The following is a 25,450-nucleotide window of genomic DNA, read 5'->3' as shown; positions in this document are numbered from 1 at the left end:
GTGTACCGCCATAACGGCGGTGAATGACCCACCGCATCATCATCCCATGTGTGTGTGTGTGTGTGTCTGTGTATGCGTGCGTGCGTGTATGTACTGGCATGGCGACGTTTTTAATAATAATAATAATTGGGTGTTTACGTCGAGACAACTGAGATCATGAGCGACGCCATAGCAGTCGGTCTGTGGATTGCTTTTGCCCACCTGAGGGTTCTTTAACGTGCGATGAAAGCTCATCACACGGCACCCCGTAGTTAACGTCCTTCACGGAAGACGGCGTGCTAAGCAACTTGCACCCTGCCACGAAGTTGCTGGCGTCCTCGGCCGGGTTCGAACCCGCGATCTCGGGACCTGAAGGCGAACACGCTACCGACTGAGCCACCGAGGCCGGTCATGCATGGCGACGTTTGAGTTACAAACATACGTATGCTATATGCGCAGCCAAAGTGCTCCTGCAATGTTTTTCCCCTTTATATGTAATATATATATATATATGTGATATAGATAAGGGGGAAAAGACACCAGAGACTGAAGTAGGGAGTGGGGGAAAGTTATTTATTAAACTGGCATTTCAACTAAGGGTCTGGGGAAGTCTACGTTTCGGCGGAAGCTCCGCCTTCTTCGGGACTAAGACGAAAATCTATGTACAAGGTCTTTTAAAAGGTTACAAAAGTGTGAGGGAGGTTACAAGGGAGGGGCAATCGTAGTGATGAACAAACAGGACTACCTTAACGAGGGCTTCCGACAACTGGGCTGTAACACGTTCTATGAGCAGCTTGACAGTGATCCAACAAATAAGATAGCTGCCGAAATCACCAAAACCCTAAAATCCCTAAAAGCGCGTGAAATAATCGACTCCTGCCTATATGAATTTCTAGCCCCCCACAACCCTAAACCAGGCAGGTTCTACATGCTACCGAAAATCCATAAACCAGGAAACCGAGGGCGACCTATAGTTTCCTCAATCGGCACCGCCACGGAGAAAATTTCTAGCTTCGTTGACCACCTCCTTAAAGATATCCCTCCCCGATTACCCTCATATATTAAGGACACCAACCATTTCCTCGAAATACTTAGCAAATGTGAACCACCCAATGCAAGCTTGCTTGTAACGCTAGACGTTACCTCCCTTTACACCAACATCCCACATGAGGATGGCGTGCTAGCAGCGGAGGCGGCGTATCTGAAGTACTCCGATCGCGCGGTTGACCCATCTGTATTACCAACTCTACTCAACTTGATCCTCAAAAATAATAACTTCGAATTCGACGGCCGCCACTATCTACAAATAAATGGCACAGCTATGGGAACTAAGATGGCACCAACGTACGCAAAAATTTTCATGGGTGCACTAGAGGAAAAATTTCTAGCCGTGCGCGACAAGAAACCTGGTCTATAAAAACGCTTTCTGGACGACATATTCATGGTTTGGCCACACTCCGAAGAAGATCTCACAGGATTTATTCGCGATTTCAACCTGGTACACCCCGCCATGAAGTTCACCCACTCCTTCTCGGCAACGACTGTTAATTTCCTAGATGTAAAAGTAACCGAGAAGGGTTTTTCCACTGACCTGTACCGAAAGCCCACTGATGCTCAGCAGTACCTTTCCTTTAACAGTTGCCACCCGCGCCATACTAAACTCGCCATTCCTTATAGCCGGGCACTCCGATACAGGAGGATCTGCTCGGCCGGCGTTGTTCAAAACAAAAACCTCGCGGAATTAGAGCAGACCTTCGTTAATCGTAATTTTCCACCCAAGTAGTAAAGGGCCTTGTCCAGGCTTCGGGGGGGGGGGGCGAAACTACGGCACCCCTGCCCTGAGCCCTGCGCGTATTTTTCCCTGCGCGTATTTTTCCCCGCGCGGCGCGTGTGCGGAGGGTTGTCCGTGCGCTTATATCGGCGGGGGAGTGCTGCGCGTGCGCTCATGCTAGCGTATTTTTCAGCCTGGGCAGACTTCTTTGGCCATACGTGGGCCGACTTCACATATTTTTTCCGATACAACAGGTGAGCGGTTTACATGCAGAGACATGCAAAGAAGGGTCATACACAAAAAGTACAAGTGAAAATATATTTATTAATGCCGATCAAGTTGAGATATATTTATTAAAGCCAATAGTGCTGGGAATTGTGCCAATTGTGATGTCAATCAGGTGAAGGAGAAAAACCCAGCCGAAAAAAAAAAACATTCACCACCTGTAACAGGGCAGTGCTCGGGTGGAGGGCTGCTGTGGTGGGCGGAGCGTGACCGGAGGGCTGCGTGCGCGCTTACCATTCACCCTGGACTGACTTCTTTCACCATTTTCCTACTTGGGCCGACTTCCTTCCCGCGACAGGTGGGCGGCGCTAGAGTGGAGGGCTGCTGTTGTGGGCGTCGCGTTGCCGAAGGGCTGCGTGCGCGTTTACCCTTCAGCCTGGGCCGCCGACTTTCGTCATTTTTCAGCCTGAGTCGACTTGAATCGTAATTTTTTCAGCTACAACAGGTGTGCAGTAGGCTGTTTACATGCAAAGGATAGCCATACACAAAAGTACAAGTGAAAATATATTTATTAAAGTCATTAGGAATTATGTTATGACTCTGCGTGAATTGGAAAAACCCACCCAAAAAACCTGAACCAGAAGGAACACAATACACGTAACAAAGAATATACTTATTACAGGTACGATACAATAGCATTGAATAGGTATCACAGATCAAACACAACATTTTTTTAGTAACTCTAATCACACAAGTTTTCAATGAATCAGAAGTGATAGCGCATTTAATCAAAGAAGATATTCTTAATTAATACGATTACAATCAAATTACAAGTGCTATTATAAAAAGTCTGAGATGTTAGAATCTGATCGGTGTAAGTAATTTCGAGCACAATAGCTAAGTTTAATAATCCAATATGACACAAATTTAATTTCTATTGAAGTGAATAGCGCAGACATAAGGCAATAATTCGAATCAACACATAGCATTAATATAGAACCAATCATCCAACATGTAGGGAAATAATAGCTACACCATATCAAAACGAGAAACGATCACCACATTTAATCAATCTTAATCAATATGATTATAAACAAAATTAAAAGTTGTATTATAAAAAGTCTAATATTCCTATACGTGAGAACCATCAGTGCAATAGCTGGGAGTTCTGATAGTTGTATGTAATTAACTGTGAACAGCAGAGACCCTGGAAGACTATGGGACACGAACACAAGACCAAATAAAATCTATACCACTACATTGGTTAATCAAAACAACATAGTAATCTATCATTCAGAAAATCAGAAGAAAAAATCTAACTCATCAGAAAATAGACACGTTAAAAACTTCACCACATAGCATGATCCTAGCCAACAAACAGAACAAGGAACGACACGAACACAAGAGGAAATAAAATCTATACAACTACAAAGAAGATATTCCTAATCAAAACAACAGAGTAATCTATCATTCAGAAAATCAGAAAGAAAAAATCAAACTCACCCAGTCAACACACATAGTTGACAGAATGTAAAATCCACGTTGAATATCGTTGAACAATGTGAAACGTGAATTGAGAACATCAATTTCACGCAGATTTTACGTAAAATTTCATCGTGCGAATTGTAATACAGGAATTTAACGTTGATTCAACACTCATATACCAGCAGTTGAATGGAGCACGTTATGACAGCGTTGATACTTACGCTGGAATTTAACGTAACCGAAAACGTAGAACGAACAACGTTGTTTTTGCACAAGTTTAACTTCAGGATTTCACCTGCAAAGTGCACACGTAGAAATCACGTTGGTTTATCATACGTAAAGCAACTGCATTATCCAATCCAATCCCATCCAGGATCCAATTCAAGTCAGTTCCTTTCAAAGTGAGAATCGGGGAAGCCGCACCAGACGCCATTCTCCTCAGATTGTAATCGCCATTAACTGATGCTGGCGTTTCAAGTTTATTTCGCTTTTGCGGCTCCTTCTTCTTTGTTTCGTGGCTTGTTTTGGTTTCGAACCGGGTTGTGCTGGTGACTGTGATATCGGTAAGCACAGGTTTCACTGCTGGGATATACGAATCGGTTGTGACCGTTACAACGGGCTCTCTACTACCAGGAAGCTGGCTCAGAGATTATCGCCGCCGCAAGCAAGTCCAGTGTGTGCGGTTTATGAGTGATTCGTAGAAAGCGCAGGTATGTGCACGTCAGATTTGAGTTCATAATTGTGTTTACATTTGTCGAGTGTGCAAATAGGGTCACTATTACATGGTGGGCTCCCGAAATTGTTTTTCAGCGTTGTTGGCCGTTTCAAATTCGTGTGATAATTATCGTCACTTGTATTTCAGGACAGAGAGCGATGCGTGAAAGAAAGGCAGATGTTGAGCAAATGGCGAGCCTGTACACAGATGTAACGTAATTTTTGTCTTGGCTGTTCGAATTGATCTTTTGCTTTGTTTGCGTTCACTTTTACGCAGGCGTAGTCGCAAAGAAAGAAGACAGCCTGGATGCCGAAACGACGTGGCTTCCCGCGAGGTTCTAGTGCATTTCAACAATTAGAACGGTCAGTTAACTGCCTTTATTGTTCACAAGAGAGAGTATTGAAAAATGTAGCAGTGCTAATCAAGTGTAAGGAGAATAAAACCTTACGGCAAGCATATTCTTGTGTCATTATTTACGACTATTATCAGGACATTATGCCTATTTGTGAAATAAAAGCATCGAGAAATAACATGTATCAATAATAATTAAAAATGTAGTTACGTGTAATTTGCATTTTCATCGCATGTTAATTATATGTTGTCAGTTTGCTGTTGATTATTCCACTTTTTCAACATTGGTATACGTTGAATTCACGCGTAAACTACGTTTCAGTAACGTGGAATATGCGTTCTGGTCGCTGTTAATTTAACCCGTTTCTGGCTGTGACATTAGCCAGGTTGAATCAACGTTAATTGTTAACGTCGACCCTGCATTCACATGGTTGATTTTGAACGTGTTTTCAGCGTTGAATTTGCAATGTTGTGTTGACTGGGTCATCAGAAAATAGACATATTAAAAATTAGCTTCACCACATAGCACGCTCCTAGCCAACAAACAGAACAAGGAACGACACGAACACAAGAGGAAATAAAATCTATACAACTACAAAGAAGATATTCCTAATCAAAACAACAGAGTAATCTATCATTCAGAAAATCGACCAATATACAATTTTCATTCTAACAAACACTACGAACCTTGATGGAGGTATCCAAGACGTAGAATATATGCACTGTTTTCACTCTTTTCCTCAAAGCCAGGAGACTTTATGTCTGTATCTATGTGACCATAGCACCACGCATGCTTTATCACTCAAAGGGTTAGGGGCTATATTACTTCGTCCAGAAAACGGGGCGCTCTAGAGGTCAGATAAGAGAGTTCAAAGGCGATATATTTTATTGTGCAGCGCAAATAGATGTCGATATCACTCGCGGGGGTCACTATCTTTTCGCATCCTTTCCCTGAAACGGAAATCTTTCGTCAAAGTGGTTGATAAGTCGTCTAAGTTTGTAGAGATGCGATATTGCTATTGAAGATGTAGAGAAAGTCCAAATTATTAATTGGTAGCAACGATACTCAATCAAAAACGAGAAATAAATTTAATTACATCAATTTTTGTAATATCTTGCAACAGAAATTTCTAATGAACCACACAGAAATATCAAATTAATGAATATCATGATATCAAGTGAAATGCAACTCAGAGTTATGAGGCCTTCCCATCTTAGAGATACTTACTTATGTCAATCGAGTGAACAATTGAAACAAATGCAAGACAATAATTATTTCAGGCAGTAAGTTCACAACTCATAGAATATCAGACGAGTGAATACTTGAAACAAAGTCAAAACAATAATTCTCACGACAGGTGGAGATTATAGCATTCTAACCAGATAATAAAATTTTAATCAATAAAATAAACATAGATGTGCTTTTAATTAAGTGTAGATCTGCACTTGAAAACAGAAGAGACAATTGCTCTACACTGAAAAGATGGACAGATTTTGTACTCGATACCATAAGTCATGGGAAGATGTGACAAAAAACTGCTTCGAAAAGGATGAGCCGCGAAACGATTTCATCATCGCTGCATTTCAATGTTTTTTTTTTCGATATATATATATATATATATATATATATAGAAAAAAAATAGCAGGAGCTCTTTGGCTGCACGTATAACATATGTTTGTAAGTCAAACGTCACCATGCCAGTACTGGACGTCAGAAAGCCACGTGGCACGTGATGCCTCCCGTCAGGGTGTCCGTCAGGGTGTCCAGGACACCCTGACGGGAGGCATCACGTGCCACGTGACCCGCTCAAACGTTGCCTGCCTGCGTAGTGCTGATGACGGCCCAACAAGGCCGAAACAGCTGTCCAGTACTGGCATGGCGACGTTTGACTTACAAACATATATATATATATATATATACAATATCGTCAGAACAACTTTGTAGAACTGCAGCTACAGTTCAGCTTGCTGAAGTTCTGGTTAAAAACAGACCCGGGACACTTCCGTTGACCCCATGGAGCCACTTTTTGCAGCTCAGTAGCGCCCCAAGCGGAGGGCGGGTCTTTCTGAGGGCGCGCAGTTTCGATACGGGGGTATGAAATAGTGCGCGGACCTCCAGGTTTGTGCGTTACTGCCCACACATATCCAACATGGCGCGTTGTCGTTAGTAGGCTGCGTACGGCTGCGCTTCGCCTAATTTTTTAGTTATTTTGTCAGTTGAAAACAACAATGCAAACAACAAGTTCCAAGGCAGTGCATTTATTTTCACTTGATGAGAAATATATAGTATCTGCAAGAATATACTGCAATTGTTTACATCCAGTACGATGTGGTTCTTTTCCGAAATGCCAATACAGTAAAATTTTTAACATTCAGGTACAAATTGACATAAAAGTAAATATTCATCGCTACTTTCACAGCTCTCCGGTAGGTTAATATCGCGGTGCATGTAACTCAAAAATATTGCTGCGTGAATCGGGAGAACATTCAATAATCGTTCTTGGTTATGATGTTTATGAAAGATTCATTGGACGAAAAATAGTGGTAGCACTACGATTATCGGAAACAGGGGTGACTGCTTCATACTAAGACTATTGTCACTACATTTGGACGCGATGAGCTGCCCATTTGTGGAACACGGTGTGCTCAGCCCGTAGACAGCGTGTAAAACGAGGTCTGCACTGCGCTGCACTGCACTGCACTGCATACCTTATGCACCTTCCTATCGTGCACGGCATGTAAACAAAACTATGGAATGTAACCAGTGTGACTAGCCACTGGGATAAGCTCACGCCTGTGACGGAAATATGTGTGACAAATAGTGCACAGCAATCTCTTTTCTGGAAAGGAAGTCAGCTTAGCATAACCGCACTATACGTAAGGAAAACGCTCACCACGCGCTGCAAAATTGAAAGTGATCTCAGACAACGTAGGTGTCGTGTTCGAACATCTTTATTCAGTACCGTACATGCTTGTACGACGAAAAGCGCTCGCATACTGCTGAGCAGCTTACAAGGAAAAGAACACCCGACTTGAATGATCAGTCCTTTTTAGGCAGACATGGGGAAAGGGCGCACGATAAACTAGATCTCGATTGCCCACAGCAGATGATCAGGACATAACATTCCTTCCCCCATATTTTACAACAAATTAAATATTCTCTGTGAATAGTTCAACTGTCCAAAACACCATAGCGCATGGGTCTTGTTCTTGGACTAGTTGATCTTCGAGGAAGGACCGGCGCTGCTTCTTGGTAATCGGAGTTGCGTTCCGGACATGGCTCTTCCGCTTCGAACGTTTCTGCTGTATCTGATTGCGCGGAGACCACAGCTTCGTATGAGCTACGCGGACTTAACGTCTCCGACGACGTGCTGAACTTCCAGTAGTCGTCGTCGTGCTGCATAGCGTCCGCTACAGATGTGAAATCCCGCCGCAGTTGGTTCACGTGGCAACGGCGTTGAAAACCCCCACCGCCCTCGACGAGGTAGGTCCAACGTCCTACCCTTGAGATGACTCGACCCTTCTGCCACACTGGCTTCTGACCTGGTGGCTGACGAACCTGGACAGGCTCTCCAACTGCAAAAGAACGAGATGGGACTACAGGGTCAGGCTCAGGACGACTCGGGTAGACCAAGTCTAGTGTCGTTCGTCACTTGAAACGCATCAACAATTCTGCTGGGGACCGACCAGTAGTTGAACTTGGAGTTGTCCGCAAGGTTAATAAAATACGTGCCAGTCATGTAGAAAGGTCGCCAGACTGACGTTTGCGGAGTTCTTGCTGTACCGTTTGCACTGTTCGCTCCGCTTGCCTATTGCTTGCAGGGTGGTAAGCTGGAGATAAGATATGTGCTGTACTCCGTTGTTCCTGAGGAAAGCCTCAAACTCTGCTGAAGTGAACGTTTGCGCATTATCAGTCATCAATGTGTGCGGTATACCGTGAGTTGCGAACATGGTTCTCAGGTGCCGACACGTAGATGCGACAGTCATGGACGACACCGGAACCACTTCTGGCCATTTTGAAAATGAGTCCATTACAATAAGAAATGTGTTTCCATTGAAAGGTCCTGCGAAGTGTGCATGCAGTCTTTCCCATGGGTTATTCGGCAGCGGCCATGGATGCACACAACGTGACGGTGCATTTCTTGTGGCTTGACTTGCCCTACATTCGCCCACGGCCTGTTCAATATTCCGGTCTAACCCCGGCCACCAAACGTAGCTTCTTGCCAGGGCCTTGGTGCGCACTGCTCCTTGATGACCTGCGTGTAACAACTGAAGGACCTGGGGTCTGCAGCTCTCTGGGATCACAACGCGGTCATCTCGTAACAGACATCCTCTGAGGATAGAAAGTTCGTTTCGTACCTTGAAGAAATCGGGCGTGTCTTGTGCCTCTTTCGGCCATCCCTGTAATACCCAACGCGTAACTCTTCTCAGCACTCTGTCTTTGCTGATTTCATCCGCAGTCTTCTGGGCAGTCAAAGACGCGTCTTGCATAGCCTCCACTATAAGGACTTGCACGCTATTGTCCACAAGGTTGTCCTCAATGTCATCTTCAACGGGAAGGCGACTGACAGCGTCGGCGCACAGCATATCTTTGCCGGGTCTGTAGATGATCTGGTAATCCAGAGCTCCTAGCTGTAGTCTCCATCTTAGCATCCATCGTGAGATCATCGTAGGTGTAGGCTTCGCCGGGTTGAACAGTCCCACGAGAGGCTTGTGGTCTGTAGTAGATAGTCACCCTTCTGTCTGTAACAAACTGTCGGAATTTGGTTATCCCAAAGATAATCGGAAGAGCTTCACGGTCTACTTGGGCGTAGTTTGTATCACTTGTTGTCATCGTTCGCGAAACGAAAAACACAGGCGCGTCCCCTCCGTTGTCCATAACAAGTGATAACATTGCACCTAATTCGTACGGTGACGCATCTACACTGAGTGTAAGTGGGCGTTTCACGTCGTAGTGGACGAGCAGGCGATCATATCGCAGCAACTGCTTCACTCTGTGGAATGCTGCATCATGTTCTTTTGGCCATTTCCACGTGGCGTTCTTATCGAGAAGGCGTTAGAGGCACTCCAGTTCTGTCGCTTTGTTTGGCAGAAACCGGTCTTAGAAGTTTAACAATCCTAGAAATGATTGCAGCTCCCTCACATTTGATGGCTTCCTCGCGTTGCGGATTGCATCCACCTTATCTTGTGTCGGGCGGATACCTCTTGCATCGACGCAAAACCCAAGGACGGTTACTTCCCGTGTCAAGAAAACACACTTTTTCTCGTTTAGCTTTAATCCTGCCTGACTTAGCCGGGTCAAAACTTCTGACATTCTTTCATGGTGTTGTAGAGGAGGTGGTATCCCTCTACATGAGTTCTGACCGGCGATGATGGAATGTCCCAGCGGGCAGATGGTCGTGGCCTCACGCTAGGACGGTGCCGGTAGAACTGCCGTGCCAGCGCCGTAGCGCGTGGCAGCAGAGGCACGTCTTCGTCATCACACACGGGCCGCCACATCACTCCCCCCCTCAGACGCGGAGCGGTGTAGAGCTAGCGGTTGGGGTCCGCGTCGATACATGAAGAGGAGGAAGACGGGCGACAGGTGGAACAGGGACGGCTGGTCTTGCATCTTGTGCTAAGTGGGCAGAAGTGGCGGGATGAACGGTGCGGACAAGAGCTGGCCGGGAGGGTTCCAGGGGCGGGCCGAAGTGGAGAGCAGAGTAGGCAGGTAGGCAGAACGTAATGCAGGATGGAGCGACAGAACCGCGACCGGTTCGTGAGCGGTGAGCTCGTACTGTCGCCAAGGAGAGTGCCGGGGATGACCATCGCGAAGCACGGGGAGACCGGGAGTAGCACTCGGTGGCCTCCGTGCGGGTCCCCGGTGGAACGTTGGTCCCGGTGCCTCTTGAGCGCCACTGGATGGGCTGCCAGCAGTCTGTATCGAAGCCTGGTGGGAAGGCAAGGCGGGCAGGGTTCTTGGGACTGGCATGACGATGAGGATGGGGCCATGCAGCCGCAGCGGCGTACCGCGACCGGTATGGGAGCGTGATGCTCGTGAAGGTGCCGCTGGTGAAAGCCCGAGGAGTGCCATCGCGAAGCATGTGGCGACGTGACGCAGAGTGAGAGACCATGGCGATGCGAGCTGAGTAGATCAGCGAGCTGGGTAGAACCATGGTGTTGCGCGGCCGGGCGTTGCGATGAGTGGAAGGAAGCCGCGGTGAATTGACGTCGTCGCCTAGCGGTTCCTCGGTAGAACGTTGCACCGTACCTTCGGAGGTGGGCTTGCAGTAATTTGGGATGGTGCTTGGCCGAATTATGCCGAACATGGTGTTCGTTGTTCGGGTCACCAAATGTAGAGGAGGTGGTGTCCCTCTACATGAGTCCTGACCCACGATGATGGAATGTCCCAGCGGGCAGATGGTCGTGGACTCACGCTAGGACGGTGCCGGTAGAACTGCCGTGCCAGCGCCGTAGCGCGTGGCAGCAGAGGCACGTCTTCGTCATCACACACGGGCCGCCACAGTGTTCTTGCACGGTATGACCACTGATGATTATGTCGTCCAATAAAGCAGCGACCCCAGATATCCCCGAGAGCAGGTTCTCCACAAATCTCTGAAATGTTCCTGGAGCCGCCGAGATACCATATGGTAGACTTTTTACGTGGTACAGGCCTCGGTGCGTGTTCAGAGTGAGCACATCCGATGACTTATCATCCATCTCGAGCTGCAAGTAGGATTGGTACAAATCTAGCTTCGAGAAGAACTCTCCTCCCGCAATATTTCCAAAAATTTCGTCTGCAGTGGGTAGCGGGTATTGATCCGGCAGTAAAGCCCTGTTCACTGTTGCTTTATGATCACCGCAGATTTTCACGGATCCATCTTTCTTGACGACTGGTACTATCGGTGTTGCCCAGTTAGAAAATGTAACCGGCTCCAATATACCTTCTGCAATCATAGCTTCTAGCGCTTCATCAACCTTATTGCACATGGCGAACGGAATCGGTCTCGACTTCAGGTAGATAGGGCTTGAGCTTGGCGGCGTGTTTAAGGTCACCTTCGGCCCAGTGTATCTCCCAAATTCTCGTTGGAACACCGGATACTGCATTCATTTACGATCCATTGTCTCTACTGTGTTCACAACATCTACAGAGATGTTCAATGGCCTGAACCAATTTCGTCCAATCAGACTCGGGCCGTCTCCCTTCGCAATTAACACTTCAAGGTGATGTACATTATTGCCGTGCCGGACTTCGACGGAAAGTGCCCCCAGAACCGGAAGAGTCTCTTTGGACCATGTTTTCAACACGACGTTCTTGCGGACAAGTTCCGGGGGCACTGGCCACAGCCTTCTGAGCGTGGCCTCACTTATCATAGAGTGTCCTGCCTCTGAATCAATTTCCATGGGGACGGGTTTACCGTTAATGTTCACTGACATTATAATTGGTTCAGTAACCTGGCTTGCTTGAGTCCTGTTGATTATTCCCACGGTAAACTCCGCAGTATTGCTAATCTTAAATGCCTTGCCATGGGCTGGCCTTGCTCGAGAGGCACTCTTTCGAGCAATACCCCTCCTGGATCAACATGCTCTTGTTAGATGGGCAACCTTGCCACAAATGTTACATTTATACGTTTTGAAACGACAACTAGAACCATCGTGTTCGCCTCCGCATCGGTAACAACCGTCTTTAGACGCTCTTGATTCAGCTGACAGTTTTATCTTGAAGATTTGCTGATAACACTTCCTGGGCTTGCGGAAGCGGCGTTTGGACGAGGCTTACACTTTTTCGAGAAGCTTCTGCTGCCAGCGCTAGCTCATACACTTTTTTGAACGTTATGTCAGTCTCTTCAAAGAGACGCCTCTGGATAGTTTCTTCGCGTATGCCTGCTACAAATCTATCACGCATCATTTCTTCCAGCAATGAGTAGTTACAAAACTCGCTCAGCTTCCTAAGTTCGGCAGCGTATACGTCGTTATAGACTCATCCTGTCTTTGGGTTCGGCGCATGAAAAACACTAACAATTTCACAATGGCTTTGGCATGAAGTATTCATCAAGGACTTTAACAATATCCTTATATGGCACCTCCGACACTTGCTTGGATTGCAGTAGTGAACGTAGAAGAACGTATGCGTTGTCGCCACATACCGTCATGAAGATAGCGCGCTGCTTCTCCGGTGCAGCTACGCCCGTGGCTTCGTAGAAGAAGGATAGCCGTTCCTTGTAGCTGCTCCATGCCTTCGGATTTGATACGTTCAAAGGCGATATTCCGCACGGCAGTGACACTGGTCCAGCAAGGCTACTTCCTGGGCTGAACTCTGACTTCGGAGTTGCCATGTGCTCGGGTAGTCTACAACACTCGTCGCCAAAACAGTCGTGTTCGAACTTCTTTATTCAGTACCGTACATGCTTGTACTACGAAAAGTGCTCGCATACTGCTGAGCAGCTTACAAGGAAAAGAACACCCGGCTTGGTGGTGGTGGTGGAATGTCGATTACATGGGAAAGGAGAGTGAGGTTAGCCTGTACACTACTGACGGCAGGGTTCGGTCTCACGGGGGAAGGGGGGGTTAAAGAATTAGAAGGAATAGCGAGAGGAAAGGGACAGTTAAAACCAGGCAACGGTGAGTCAGCTGTGAGATCACAGGGTAGCCAGGAGGCCAGTGGCCTCGAGGAAAGTGAGTAACGCGTCCCGTGTCTTGCGCTTCTTGGCGACAGGCCCAGTTGGGTGCGTAAGGTGACACAGTTCGGTGACTTGCGTACCGATGAGTTGCAGCGCCTTCAGAAGTGTGTCTCGTTGACCTGCGAAGTTGCGGCACTCAAGGAGAAGATGCTTAGTGTCAGAGCAGACGTTGCAGGTGACGCAGAGAGGGCTGTCGATCCTCCTTAAGCGGTGTAGGAAGGCAGGAGTAAAAGCCGATCCAGTTCGGAGGCGGTGAAGGACTGTTGCCTATTGTCTGGGAAGTCCTATTGCGGGACAAGGAGGGCAGACATCATGCCCGGTGTTGGTGGCCAGACGGTGACAGAAAGCAATGTATTCCGTAATGGCCTGTCTCGAGTTGGGGCAGGGAGGAGCTTGAACGGTAGGGGGCAGGGAATGCGCCTCGGCTGCTAGCTGGTCAGCCTTTCGTTCCCAGAGATCCCCACATGGGAAGGAATCCACTGCAGGTGTACGATGCAGCTTTGTTCAGTGAGGAAATCGAGTTTCTTCCTGATGTGCCAAATCAATATGTCGGTTCTTCCAGGGAAATGGATGCGGTTGATGGCCGTTCGTGAGTCCGTGAGGAATACAAGGAATTTTGGTGGGAAATGCTCAATGGCCTTGAGCGCTTCGTTGAGTGCGATGAGCTTGGCGGTGGTCGAGGAGACATAACCGATGATGCGGGTATGCCACGAGATATTCAGTTCAGGGATGTGGAAAGCTGCAGTACATGACTTCTGTTGATGACTGACAGAGCCGTCAGTGAAGACCTTGGTGTGGGCGGCGTAGCGTGTCTCTAAGAGGTCGAGAGTGAGGGCCTTTGCCACATGTGGTGGAAGATCTTTCTTCGCGCGGAGGAAGGGTATCTTGGTAGCACAGCTGATGAAAGAAACGAGCTAGGGGGCCTGAGGCGCTGGCATAGGTGGTGAGGGTTGCGCTAGTGAAGAGAAGGTGTGGAGGGGGTGAGCAAAACGCAACTGGTGATGCCCTTGTATGCGCTGTAGTATTTCCTGGCCTGGGGGTGTTTGCCTGAGCTTGTCAAACTGGAGCAGTAGCCGTTCAGTGCAGGCAAGACGAAGGCAGGGGAGTCCGGACTCTTTCTAGGTCTCCCTGTTGACCGCAGCCTGAGGAAGGCCAAGTGCAGTTTTGAGTCCCCCTGTGTGTGCTCTGTCCAGGATAGCCATGCAGGATGGGCTGGGTGAGGCAAAGGGAAGGCAGTACAAGATCCGAGACAAGGTGAGGGCTTTATGCAGATGAAGCATAGCTGTGGGGGAAGAACCCCAGGAGGTTTCGGCAAGTTTTTTTCTGGATGTTTCTACAAGGCGTGGTTTTGGAGGCGATAGCAGTGACCAGAGGGCGCCAGCTGAGGCGGTCGTCGATTGTTAGTTCCAGACTCTTCTGGTTGGAGACCCGAGGGATACTGATCCCGTTGATGTTGAGGGTGGCGGGATCGGTTCTTCTTTTCTTGTTGAAAATCATATAAGATGACTTCTGGGGCGATATGGTGAGACCCAAGGTGTTCAGGTGGTCATTGACTGCGGTTAGGGTTTTTTGCATGTGCCCTGTCATCTGAGTCAGCCTGCAGCCGCAGATCCACAGGGTGAGGTCATCAGCGTAAATAGACAGGCGGACCATCGGGATGAATCTGGGGAGAGCTTCGGGGAGGGCTGCGAGAACTATGTTGAAAATCACAGGGCTGATGACACTTCCCTGAGGGCGCCCTCTGGGCTGGTCTCTGGGACGTCCCAGAACATGTCCGAGGCGAACTTGAGAGGTCCGGTCATACAGGAGATTCGAAATGAAGAGCAGAGCCTTGCCTCCTATGCCTACGCTCTGGAGCCGTTCGACTACGACGTTTAGGGAAACACTCCCAAAGGCATTGTTGATGTCGATGAAGGTGGCAAGGACAGAAAATCTCCTCTTGTAGGCACTGTCGGCATCAGAACAAAACTCGAGCAAGTTGTCACTGGTGGCGAGCTTCCGACGAAAGCCAGTCATTTTAGACGGAAGGATTGTATGGTGTTCAAGAAACCATTCCACCCTAGCGAGGACCATTCTCTCCATCACCTTGCAGACGCATGAAGTGAGAAAGATAGGGTGGTAAGAGCTTGGGGAGCTCTGGGGGCTTGTTGGGCTTGAGCACTGGGACAATGAGGGCATGCTTCCACGAGGGTGGGACGGTGCCGGTAGTCCATATGTCGTTGAAGAGACGGAGGAGACGGTCTTGAGCAGTTGCGGGAAGGTTTTTTAGGGCCTGATAAGTGACACCGTCCGATCCGGGACTACTACGCCGGGTGCATTTCCTCAGGGCGGTAAGGAGCTCTTGGATGGTGAAGGGTGTGTCCAAGGGGTGGGAAGAAACGGTATTTGTGGGAGGAGGGTCTAGGCGAGACGGTGGTGGGCTGATGAAGACATCGGCGGCTTCTGCCACAGTAATGCCGCGACTGAGAGCGAAATCCTGAAAAGGTTTCTTTTTTTGCTTTGCGTTCCCGTGAGGGAGTTGATGACGCGCCATACTGTGCTGCCAGGTGAGTGGGGGGTTAAGGAGGCGCAGAAAGCTCTCCACTGATGTCGCCGCAGAGCCTTGGAGTACCGACGAAGAACGGATGAGATCCTGCTGTATATGGCGTTGCCCCAGTCCACGGTAGAAGGATTACTGTGGTCAGTTGGGCAGGGAGCTGTGGGATGGTCATGGTGGCTTAGGGAACGGTGCGCGACGCATTTTCCATCCACATCCCGAAGCTCTTGAGATGCGGCGTCGTGTGTCTTGTTGCCCTGGAGAGTGGCGCTGTATGTTCTCTGTGTTTTTCGTCCAGTTTGCCGTTCAAGTAGCGCGTAAAGACCACACGGCGCTGCCGGGTATGTAGCAATGCTCTTCAGTTTATCGGATATATGTAAAAGACACTTGCAGTACTTCAGTGCCAAGGCACAGTATTTCGAAATATTCGTTAGTTGTGATGCAACTGTCTGTCAGCTTTCCACACGCATTCTCTACCTCTTGGCAGCAAAAACCGTAGTATCCGTCGGTTTGCATTTCACACATGAACACCTGCACGACGAAAAAAACAGCGCTTGTTTCGGCTTACAAAAGTGCTTCTCCCTGATACATGGAAATTTCACAAAGCAGTCGATGTTCACGGCAAGATGAGCTACTGGTGAAGACGAATGTGACTCCGGTTAATCTCTGGACGAGGAATCTTCTACTGCGAAGCACACACCAGTGGCACACACTTTCCAGCACGCTAACGCACGAACAGAAGTTCTGTGAGCGACAGTTCTCGAATGCAGAATTCCAGCGCACTCATGTTCAAGAGGCTCGACATTCTCGGTGTAAAAAGTGGTCACAAATGCCCACTGCCATCTTCATTTTCGCCGGATTAGCGACCGGAAGCGCGCGTATTCAGGATCAGGATCAGGCTCGCCTAGTCCCTTAGAATCAGGGCGGAAGTAGCTTCACAGGCGACATTAAAAGAAAAGAAAAAAAAAACAGAGTTCAGGGGTGTAGCGACGCTAGCTGTGAGTTCAGGTTCAGGCTACGATGCAGGTCCAGGGGCGCGAAGCTGTAGTTGAAATCTATTGTAGCTGAAAACTCACGTGACCTCCGGAGCTGGACCAATGACTGAGGACTGGCCACCCGATTTTTTTTCTGTTTTGATTTTGTCGCGAAAGACGTAAATGACGTGTTATCAGTTTCTCTCGCACCACATTCCTCCTCTCTGCACTGGTTCCCGTCTTCTTTTGTTGTTCCTTTTTTTATTCCATTCACTGTTTTTAGGTTCGCGTTTGTCGGAATGCAGTGGGAGTTACAGGAATACGACAGAGCCTTTGTTGTTTTTCTCACATGAAGTATTTTATTGTGCGACATACGGTTATGCAAGCAAGACGTACACAGCATGACTGTGGTAACGAAAACAACATGACATTAATATCGCTCCGGAATTTGCTTGAAGAAGCCTGATAATGTCGGACTGCCTCTGGCAAGCTCTGCTACTGGGGACTGGAGCTCAGTGGCTGCAAGATGAAGAAAATTGGTATAAGATACACAGCTATGCATGTGAAAGTTACAATGTAAATAGAAAGAATAAAGGTGCTATTGAATGCGCAAAATAAGAACAGTGGTAGGGTTGTGAGAAGCTCGCAGCCATGGGGTGTGATGAGCGACCTTAGTACAAAAAGTACCTTTTATTGCGCTACTTCACAATGATATATTCAGGCCGAATAGCCTGACAAACTTGGCTTTAGCGCTACGTACAGAGCAAGTACTAACGTCGGACGAAACTTGTCGAACGAAATCACCGAGAATCAGACTTACAGTAGCGTCACACCTTTATACGGCACGACGTGAGCGGGTATTTAATCATAACATTTAGATGATATCGTTTCACGAAATGAAATATAGTCTACCATCGTATCTGCATAGCTACGCTGTCTGTCTTGGTCACAGCGTATTCCGGTCCCGATTTACGGTAACTGTCAAGCAACTTATTCACAATACACGAAGTGAATGCGGTGTTGTAAGGCAACAAGCAATGACAAATGACTTACCTGTCGGCAGTCGTTGACCAGGTATCGGGTACGGGGCGTTCGGACGCTCGAACAGTTTGTAGACCAAGAAGCAAAGCAGAAATGTTGCGCAGGCATCTTCCCTGGCAGCTGTGACTGTTCGAGCACACTCACATGATACAGCTTGAGTTTTTAAACAGGAAAAATCAGAACTCATAGTCCAACCCACCCGCTACAAAACACGAGCCGTCCGAAACAGACGCCGGCGACTCCGTGGACGCCAGTTCCAACCGGCACAGCTGCCGCGCTGTCGCCTGTTTGAGCGCTCGCGAACAAATTTGAAAACGGCCAATCATCGCTCAGAAAACGAATTCATCCTCATGGGAACCAATCAGTAATCACTAGCCACCGGATGTCTCCATGACGTTCAATTTATGACGTTTTCTGACGTCCGATGACGTGGAACGCATGAAGCGCCTCTACTTTATCCCGCAAAGGAACTGGCGAGTTTCGGGCCCTTGGCAGGTCGTCCGACGGGGGCACCACGGGAGGCTTGGATCCCGGATTGGCGGGAGGTGGCCCGTCCGTTGGCTGAGGTTGGCTGGGTTGCTGGTCTCCGACTTTCGGCGGGGAGGAGAGACATGCGGAGGATCCTGTCGAGGTCTTTTTCGCCCTGTCCCACCTAGGAGGAGTCGCTGAGTGTGAGATACGGTATTACATGCATATTACATGCGTATTACATGCGTCCTCGACAGATGGCGCGGGGGCATGCAATTGTTGACACACTGCTCAGTTTCCTACTAGGTCCCTGGACATGCAATTATGGAAATTCGATTACAGAAAAACTACAGCGATTTAAGCGGAGTTCTTTGATATTTGAACTTTTGAAGGTTCAAGCTTTTCGCTGGACATAAAGTTTCGATAGGTTTATATTCACTTTTCGGTCCCTTTAACTCCACATTAACACAACGTCTGTGTTTCTTAGTGCTTTTGGTTAGAGACATTATGCAGGTCCGTTGAAAAGCGAACTTCCGCAGTTGAATCAAGCGTTCCTTTCCCTCTCGCAAAATATCCTCCATTCCGCCAGGGAATCCCGTCAGGACTCGGATAATTTTTTTAACTGCCGATACGCGACATCCAGCGGATATACAGCCAGGGACGTCCATCTATGAAGCTCCCAATCGTTTTATTGATGCTTATTCTAATGGTGCATGGCACGTGGCACGAGCGTCGCGCGATGCTCAGTGGCCTTTACATGCTGGCGCAGTGGCACCTTCACTTTCTGCGTGCTAATCAGGCAGTTTAATGGGGACCCAGTCGAAAAAAAGGAATTGGTCCAATTGGACATTTTCCCATTCAAATCAATTGGAATTCCAGTTGTGTTTTTGTCACCCATTGGACTAAAACCAGTTGAAATCCATTGGCCCCCCCATTACAAAGAACTGGCAAGCTCATGCTTACCAGTTGGTCCCATACTAGCTAACCAACTCAATTCAAATGGTTACACCAAACCGTCCAGTTGGACTCAGTAGGGTCTCCTATTGGAAACAAGTACACATGCACTGACTAATTGTATTGAGAATACTGAGTAACATCACTTACTTTACAACTCTACATTGGAATCAGTTGCCAATTGGTCCAACAGTTGCTAATTGTCTGCTAATTGGGGGACCAGTTGGAGACCGAGAGACCAAATGGAACTGGAGTTCCCTATCAGAACGACCAATTGGACTCATGATGTCCAATTGAGTATCCAGTTGGAGTGCATGAAACCAAATGGACCTTCCAATTGGTGCTCAACTACCAACTGGACAGTCCAATTGGAACTGAACGATCCAACAGGTTTTGACATGGGACCTGTTGGGTCCCATTCGAACCAATTAGAAATTCCAACTGGACCATTTCCTTTTTTTTTTTTTCGGCTGGGAATAACATATCACGAACCATATTTAAGTGAATCCTAAAGCTATATTCGAATATCCCGAGTCGCAATGAATCAGACGGCATAAACCCTCGGCAGTTCAACGATCCGCAGTCTATCTTCCCGGCAGGACAGTGCCAGCTGCCATATTGAATACCGTAACCCTATATTCACACGAGTCAGTTTTCTGCCAGCAGCAAGTCGGGAAGGAGTGAGAGGGTATCCGAGATAAACGAGATCACTACGCGTCTGCAGACGCACGCTCGTTCTCTAGTATTTACACGAATCAGTTTTCCGTCCGATCCCCTTCGTTTCCGTTTTCGCCCTTCCTTTTCGTCTGTGACTAGCGCAGGATGAAACAATAGAAAGCGATGACGTATTGCACTTGCGCTCCTTGGGGATGATGCAGAGTGCATTCACATGAAGAACCGGGACAATATATGGGCCAATAAAGAATAGATGCTGAATAAGCGCTATGGAATGTAGAACAGCCTTAACCCATAGATTTGCGTGTGAACGGCCCAAACGCTTGTCAGGGTATTTTGAGAATGAACGGTGACACATTTGATTTTATTTTTCCACAAATGAAGCGTATCTCCATGCTAAGCCACAATATAGGTGCGATAGCGGTCCGACAAGTGATCGACTGGCGATGACACTGCAATATCGAGCTAGAGGTAGGCAATAATTAAATTAAATTACACCAATTCAATTTGTATTTTCCTTTCGGTAGGAAGAGTAGCTTCCAGTTATAATGTTTTCATACATGTATTGGAAAGGTACAAGCGAACGTCTATGTGCAGTCAAGGTTTGTCCAGCGAAGGAAATATCCGCGTTTATAAAATTCATACTTTGTATTCTGTATCTGTTTCGTCTCACGGAGAGAACAAGCATCCTATGCAACACCGCATTTTAGGCATCTATCTATGCATTGCATAATTGTTCCGAAACTGCTGCGCCGGTGTGTCGTTGCACCAGTTTCGCCATAAAGCCAAGCATCGTTGGCGTTCCAATTCAGAATTGGCCACAGTACAGTGAATGCCGTTCTATGGGACACATGCAAAGTAATCCTGATTAAATAAAAAGCAAACGCGATCGGTATCCTCTGCGTCACCTGCTCCTTCTGCCGGCAGCAGACGTCGTCGGTCGTCAGAATCTGTGCCGGGAGGAGAAGATATCCGACTGCCGCTCCTGAGAACAGGAAGTCGTGACGCGGTGAAAAGCACCGATCACGTGGCACCAGAGAGCGGTGACGTTCACTGCCGCCTCAGCAGGTTCCCGCCACAGCGTCAGCCGGCAGAAAACTGGCTCGTGTGAATACAGGGTAAGAATATTGGCTAGTTCGTTGCTCATTTTTCATAATCACTAGAACTACCAATGAAATGAAACACTAAAGGACAAGACTAGGACAGGACAGTATGCGGCTTCCATCTATTATTTTTTAGTCTTGTCCTTTACTGCTCTTTGCATCGAGGGTTTTACGATTATAAGCTATGCATATCTCTGATGTCCCATTGGGCTCCTGATCTACTATGAGGCGTCATCTGTCTGACTGCCAAGCCTCGCTGACGGACCATTGGGTTTGACATGAAAGAACTGATGTTCTGAGGCTGGAACAACACAGAAGGGACAAATACATACAACGCCTCAATTTGCCTAAGAAATTAACGATGAAAGTCACTGAAAAGGTTAGCTAGCTGTAGGACTCGAACCCACATCTTCTGGATTGCCGGTCCAGGGCTCTACCAATTGAACTAAGCTAACACGCCTTCTCAGCGACTTGCAGGGTGCGTCATCTGAGACGTGATTCTGTGTTTCCGTAATATATATATATATATATATATATATATATATAGGGGAGAAAAGACACCAGAGACTGAAGTAGGGAGTAGGGGAAGTTATTTATTAAGCTGGCATTTAAACTAAGGGTCTGGGGAAGACTACGTTTCGGCGGAAGCTCCGCCTTCTTCGGGACTGAGACGAAAATCTATGTACAAGGTCTTTTAAAAGGTTACAAAAGTGTCGTCACAGTTGGTACAATTCCACTGCGAGGCAGTCGTCAGTGAGTCATGTTCTGGAAGATTCCGGAAGGTTCCTGGGTCATCGGCCGGGGAGATTACGTGTCGGAGCCTTGGGTCGCCCTCGTTGAAAACCTGTTGTCCGGGGTGTTCTTAGAGTCATTGTGTCCAGTGTCCACTGATCCTACCTCGATCCTATGGGCACCGTGCACTAGCGAGAGGACGCTGCGGTCGCTTGATCGGCAGCGCCACCCGTGGCGATTTCGCGCGTAACGGTCTGGTACTGACGCCGTATCGGCGCCTTCGCGTATGTAGCTTTGGTGCGTACGGGTGTTTTACCGAATTTTATATGTCGGCTTTGGGGCTTTGGACTCATTAACCCGTGAGACTACTTGTGTGGAAGTGGTTTGTCACGTAAAATGTATGCGACGGGGAAGCCTTTTGCACGTGGAACATTATATGTGTCTATGCACAATGTGTGACACAGTGTGTAGCGCAGACAAGCGTGTAGTATTCGTGGCCCGTATTTACGTGAAGTTAAGTGCGTATTTATCTGCAAGGGACTACCAATTATAGACTACACATCAGAGACTAGCTACGTCCAGTACCTGCGCTATGAGGACGGAAATCTCGCACTGAAGAATTCACAATAATACAGTCAACAACAAATTGGAATATACGTTACGAAGATAGCGGGAAAAAAACGTTCTCGTTTCTTTCTTATGCATAATCCGTTGACGTGATGATGCACTGTGAGGATAAGTTTTTTAGTCAAATAATTCCCAATCTTGCATCGCTCAAGGCGGGGGATTCCCTTTTAGCCCTATGTGCCTGCATTTGATGCACAGCATAGGTGGAGAGTAACGCGTTACAAAGTAGTGCGTTACCGGTAACGCGTTACATTCGAGTAGTGAAATACGGTAACGCATTACATTTGGGAGAAAAGTAATGAGTAACGTAACGTCATTACATTTTTAACAACTAACGCGTAACGGCGTTATGCGTTACCATAGGTGGGGAGTAACGCGTTACAAAGTAGTGCGTTACCGGTAACGCGTTACATTCGAGTAGTGAAATATGGTAACGCATTACATTTGGGAGAAAAGTAATGAGTAACGTAACGTCATTACATTTTTAACAACTAACGCGTAACGGCGTTATGCGTTACTGCGTGTTCGGGAACTTGAAAGCTTGAGCGAGGACCGTGCCTGCAGAATCCGGGAAAATCCCCGATTTTTTCTATTCATCTTCAACAATGACAAGAAGGTCACATCGATACCCACGAAGAACACAAAAGAGAAGGGTTGTTGACCTACCCTGGTTGATGTGTCACCTTTGTTTATCACCTCTGTTTTTCACTCCCTCTGGTATTTTTCGGACGAATGGGGCAAAAGCGGCAGAAAAATAGCCTCTACCCTCTGAACAAGTAGCAAAGTACCAAGGAATTGGCTGTTTGGATTTGTACTGTATGAGATAAAAGGTCACCGTGTCTATCAACCTTGACAAGGAGCACTCACTGGTCATTAGGCGTCCTCTCAGCCCAGCGGGCGAAGCTCACCGATGAAAATTTTGAACATCAACTACTTCTGCGTTGCAATAAATCGTATACATATAAGTTGTGTTCATGCGTGACCCTTGTTTGTGCCCAACATTGCTTGTATTGATTTGCGGAATGCACTTATGTGACTCAACCAAAAATGGTACATATTATAAGGACAACTGGTGAAGTAATGCAAAAGTAACGGCATTACTTATCAGAAGTAACGGCGTTAGTAACGCGTTACCTACTACCGCAACAGTAACGAATAACGTAACGCGTTACTTTTCGAAAAAGTAGTGAGTAACGGTAGTGCACTACAAAATAAAAGTAACTTCCCCACCTATGTGCGTTACTGCGTGTTCGGGAACTTGAAAGCTTGAGCGAGGACCGTGCCTGCAGAATCCGGGAAAATCCCCGATTTTTCCTATTCATCTTCAACAATGACAAGAAGGTCACATCGACACCCACGAAGAACGCAAAAGAAGGGTTGTTGACCTACCCTGGTTGAGGTGTCACCTTTGTTTACCACCTCTGTTTTTCACTCCCTCTGGTATTTTTCGGACGGATGGGGCAAAAGCGACAGAAAAATAGCCTCTACCCTCTGAACAAGCAACAAAGTACCAAGGGATTGGCTGTTTGAATTTGTACTGTATGAGATAAAAGGTCACCGTCTCTATCAACCTTGACAAGGAGCACTCACTGGTCATTAGGCGTCCTCTCAGCCCAACCGGCGAAGCTCAGCGATGATAAATTTGAACATCAACTACTTCTGCGTTGCAATAAATCGTACATGTAAGTTGTGTTCATGCGTGACCCTTGTTTGTGCCCAACATTGCTTGTATTGATTTGCGGAATGCACTTATGTGACTCAACCAAAAATGGTACATATTATAAGGACAATTGGTGAAGTAATGCAAAAGTAACGGCATTACTTATCAGAAGTAAAGGCGTTAGTAACGCGTTACCTACTACCGCAACTGTAACGAATAACGTAAGGCGTTACTTTTCGAAAAAGTAGTGAGTAACGGTAGTGCACTACAAAATAAAAGTAACTTCCCCACCTATGATGCACAGTAATACTAATAAAAATCAATCAGTCAATCAAGATTGTTTCAGGATATAAATAAGGCGTGTTTTTGTTTGAAACCGGATATGTAATGATAATAATGTTTTACTAGTGCTAAACAACGGCCTTAGTATAGGTGAACATAGCGCATCAGACACATTGTCGCAAATTGCAACATAGAAGCAGTCAGAAATATCACGCAAAAGAAACACAAAACAAACTATGCTAAAAAATGACAATACTTATAAGAAGAAACAGTGAGGTTGCTGTTCGACAAACGCATGATTACTTTTGTGTGTGTTTGCGTGTGTGCGTGCGGACGAATAGGAAGAAGCAAAGAACCACTTGTGAACCGAGATCACAAGATTTGGCAACGACAATAAGTTCATAGGGACAGAATGCACCTACATAAAATGATGACGGCTTGCGAAACGCAGCTCTGGGAGGACAAATAATTCCCTGTGTTCGCTTGCAAGCTTTATATTGAAGGAAGACGAGGTCCCAGTCTTTGCCGACACGCCGCAGAATTAGGGTCCGAGTAAAAGAGATAAATACTGTACGACATATGGCACACACGAATTTTAGCCAAGCTCCACGGTGTTCATTGGTCATTCATTGGTGTATTTCGCAACGTTTTCACGTCAGTTGCTGTGCTATAAGTCCGCATCGTGACGCTCAACTGGTCATTGACAAATATACTAAATGCAAGGAATGAGTTTGAAACAACGGATTTGAGCGGCACGTTGGGTGGATTGCCGTGAAAGCGCTTTCTCAAATACGTGATCGGCGGGACGATACAGCGAGAAGGACGAAAACTTCACGGCAAGTTGCCTCTCTTTCACAATAACTTGGTTGTCGTGGCAGATTACCACATAGAATTAATTTCCATTTTGTCTTCTCCTTTGACTTTCTATGCAGGCAGCTTCAAATCGCTCTTTTCGAACGGCGAAACTAGAACAGCACTGCTAGACGCTGCTGGCCGGTACCAGGGCATTACGCCGCGTTTCCCCTCGAGGGGCCGCTGCCGTCGATAGAAAACTCTAGCGCACGCCGCCCATAACCGACGGCGACCTTTTATTGACAGGCGCAGGGAGTTCCAGTAACAACCCCCGGGCGTTCAAATTTAATCGGCGACTGGTAAGGTTGTGCAGGAGCTCCCCGCACCTGTGTTACCTCGACCACGGCTTCCAACACCAAC

General features: G+C 47.2%; 1 long non-coding RNA gene across 3 annotated transcripts; it reads left to right on the top strand.

The window, feature by feature from the left end:
* Positions 1 to 3,868: 3,868 nt before the first annotated feature.
* Positions 3,869 to 4,633, top strand: LOC135397788 (uncharacterized). Of its 3 annotated transcripts, none has more exons than XR_010423755.1 (3): positions 3,869 to 4,023; positions 4,094 to 4,170; positions 4,323 to 4,633. It is a non-coding gene; the product is annotated as an uncharacterized LOC135397788 (long non-coding RNA). The 3 variants fall into 3 exon arrangements; XR_010423754.1 differs by having other exon boundaries at positions 3,869 to 4,170; positions 4,323 to 4,384; positions 4,452 to 4,633; XR_010423753.1 differs by having other exon boundaries at positions 3,869 to 4,170.
* The last annotated feature ends 20,817 nt before the right edge of the window (positions 4,634 to 25,450 follow it).

The sequence above is a fragment of the Ornithodoros turicata genome, chromosome 6, assembly GCF_037126465.1.
Source record: "Ornithodoros turicata isolate Travis chromosome 6, ASM3712646v1, whole genome shotgun sequence".
NCBI lineage: Eukaryota > Metazoa > Arthropoda > Arachnida > Ixodida > Argasidae > Ornithodoros > Ornithodoros turicata.
Note: the sequence above shows the minus strand (reverse complement) of the source record. Positions and strands in the feature narration are given on the sequence as shown.